Here is a 3410-nt window from a genome sequence, read left to right on the forward strand (position 1 = left end):
AGAAGTAGTACAATTCAAGTTTTAGTTGTCGATTATTCACTTTTTAGCCGGCTTTGGTGGCTTGGACATGACCTAGGACCTTAAGATTTTGCATGAAAGGAGGACTAGCAGCCGCGTTGCACGGGAGAATGTGAAAAGTGTTCATATGTAGTGAAAACCTGAGAAATCCGTCCGTTTTCGTCATTTGTTATCGAATCGACTTAAAGACAGATCGTTATATTGGCCGCTTTTCTCTCTGAGATGGTTACATTTATCGTCTGCAAAGCTATGTCGCGTGCTGCGGTATGCGGAACACTAAAAGCACCATAGTAGAACACAGAAGAAGATTCTAAGTTGAAGTAATAGCCAGTAAGAAGTAGTACAATTCAAGTTTTAGTTATTGATTATTCACTTTATAGCCGGATTTGGTGGCTTGGACATGAGGTGGAACCTTAAGATTTTGATGAAAGGAGGACTAGCAGCCGCGTTGCACGGGAGAATGTGAAAAGTGTTCATATGGAGTAAAAACCTGTGAAATCCGTCCGTTTTCGTCATTTGTTATCGAATCGATTTAAAGCCAGATCGTCACATTGGCCTCTCTTCACTCTGAAACGGTTACATTTATCGTCTGCAGAGCTATGTCGCGTGCTGCCGTATGCGTAGACACTACAAGCACCATAGTAGAACACAGAAGAAGCTTCTAAATTGAAGTAATAGCCAGTAAGAAGTAGTACAATTCAATTTTTAATTATCGATTATTCACTTTTTAGCCGGCTTTCGTGGCTTGGACATGACCTAGGACCTTAAGATTTTGCATGAAAGGAGGACTAGCAGCCGCGTTGCACGGGAGAATGTGAAAAGTGTTCATATGGAGTAAAAACCTGAGAAACCCGTCCGTTTTCGTCATTTGTTATCGAATCGATTTAAAGCCAGATCGTCACATTGGCCGCTTTTCTCTCTGAGACGGTTACATTTATCGTCTGCAAAGCTATGTCGCGTGCTGCGGTATGTGGGGACACTAAAAGCACCATAGTAGAACACAGAATCAGCTTCTAAGTTGAAGTAATAGCCAGTAAGAAGTAGTACAATTCAAGTTTTAGTTGTCGATTATTCACTTTTTAGCCGGCTTTTGTGGCTTGGACATGACCTAGGACCTTAAGATTTTGCATGAAAGGAGGACTAGCAGCCGCGTTGCACGGGAGAATGTGAAAAGTGTTCATATGTAGTAAAAACCTGAGAAATCTGTCCATTTTCGTCATTTGTTATCGAATCGACTTAAAGCCAGATCGTCACATTAGCCGCTTTTCTCTCTGAGACGGTTACATTTATCGTCTGCAAAGCTATGTCGCGTGATGCGGTATGTGGAGACACTAAAAGCACCATAGTAGAACACAGAAGAAGCTTCTAAGTTGAAGTAATAGCCAGTAAGAAGTAGTATAATTCAAGTTTTAGTTGTCGATTGTTCACTTTTTAGCCGGCTTTGGTGGCTTGGACATGACCTAGGACCTTAAGATTTTGCATGAAAGGAGGACTAGCAGCCGCGTTGCACGGGAGACTGTGAAAAGTGTTCATATGTAGTGAAAACCTGGGAAATCCGTCCGTTTTCGTTTTTTGTTATCGAATCGACTTAAAGCCAGATCGTTATATTGGCCGCTCTTCTCTCTGAAACGGTTACATTTATCGTCTGCAAAGCTAAGTCGCGTGCTGCGGTATGCGGAATACTAAAAGCACCATAGTAGAACACAGAAGAAGATTCTAAGTTGAAGTAATAGCCAGTAAGAAGTAGTACAATTCAAGTTTTAGTTAATGATTATTCACTTTTTAGCCGGATTTGGTGGCTTGGACATGAGGTGGAACCTTAAGATCTTGCATTATAGGAGGACTAGCAGCCGCGTTGCACGGGAGAATGTGAAAAGTGTTCGTATGTAGTAAAAAACTGAGAAACCCGGCCGTTTTCGTCATTTGTTATCGAATCGATTTAAAGCCAGATTGTCACATTGGCCGCTCTTCTCTCTGAAACGGTTACATTTATCGTCTGCGAAGCTATGTCGCGTGCTGCGGTATGCGGAGACACTAAAAGCACCATAGTAGAACACAGAAGAAGCTTCTAAGTTGAAGTAATAGGCAGTAAGAAGTAGTACAATTCAAGTTTTAGTTATCGATTATTCACTTTTTAGCCGGCTTTGGTGGCTTCGACATGACCAAGGATCTTACGATTTTGCATGAAAGGAGGACTAGCAGCCGCGTTGCATGGGAGAATGTGAAAAGTGTTCATATGTAGTAAAAACCTGAGAAATCTGTCCATTTTCGTCATTTGTTATCGAATCGACTTGAAGCCAGATCGTCTCATTGGCCGCTTTTCTCTCTGAGACGGTTACATTTATCGTCTGCAAAGCTATGTCGCGTGCTGCCGTATGTGGAGACACTAAAAGCACCATAGTAGAACACAGAAGGAGCTTCTAAGTTGAAGTAATAGCCAGTAAGAAGTAGTACAATTCAAGTTTTAGTTGTCGATTATTCACTTTTTAGCCGGCTTTGGTGGCTTGGACATGACCTAGGATCTTAAGATTTTGCATGAAAGGAGGACCAGCAGCCGCGTTGCACGGGAGAATGTGAAAAGTGTTCATATGTAGTAAAAACCTGAGAAATCTGTCCATTTTCGTCATTTGTTATTGAATCGACTTAAAGCCAGATCGTCACATTGGCTGCTTTTCTCTCTGAGACGGTTACATTTATCGTCTGCAAAGCTATGTCGCGTGCTGCGGTATGTGGAGACACTAAAAGCACCATAGTAGAACACAGAAGAAGCTTCTAAGTTGAAGTAATAGCCAGTAAGAAGTAGTACAATTCAAGTTTTAGTTGTCGATTATTCACTTTTTAGCCGGCTTTGGTGGCTTGGACATGACCTAGGACCTTAAGATTTTGCATGAAAGGAGGACTAGCAGCCGCGTTGCACGGGAGAATGTGAAAAGTGTTCATATGTAGTGAAAACCTGAGAAATCCGTCCGTTTTCGTCATTTGTTATCGAATCGACTTAAAGCCAGATCGTTATATTGGCCACTTTTCTCTCTGAGACGGTTACATTTATCGTCTGCAAAGCTATGTCGCGTGCTGCGGTATGCGGAACACTAAAAGCACCATAGTAGAACACAGAAGAAGATTCTAAGTTGAAGTAATAGCCAGTAAGAAGTAGTACAATTTAAGTTTTAGTTATTGATTATTCACTTTTTAGCCGGATTTGGTGGCTTGGACATGAGGTGGAACCTTAAGATTTTGCATTATAGGAGGACTAGCAGCCGCGTTGCACGGGAGAATGTGAAAAGTGTTCATATGGAGTAAAAACCTGAGAAATCCGTCCGTTTTCGTCATTTGTTATCGAATCGATTTAAAGCCAGATCGTCACATTGGCCTCTCTTCTCTCTGAAACGGTT

This window comes from Schistocerca gregaria, unplaced genomic scaffold (assembly GCF_023897955.1).
Source record: "Schistocerca gregaria isolate iqSchGreg1 unplaced genomic scaffold, iqSchGreg1.2 ptg000265l, whole genome shotgun sequence".
In the NCBI taxonomy this organism is placed as follows: Eukaryota; Metazoa; Arthropoda; class Insecta; order Orthoptera; family Acrididae; genus Schistocerca; species Schistocerca gregaria.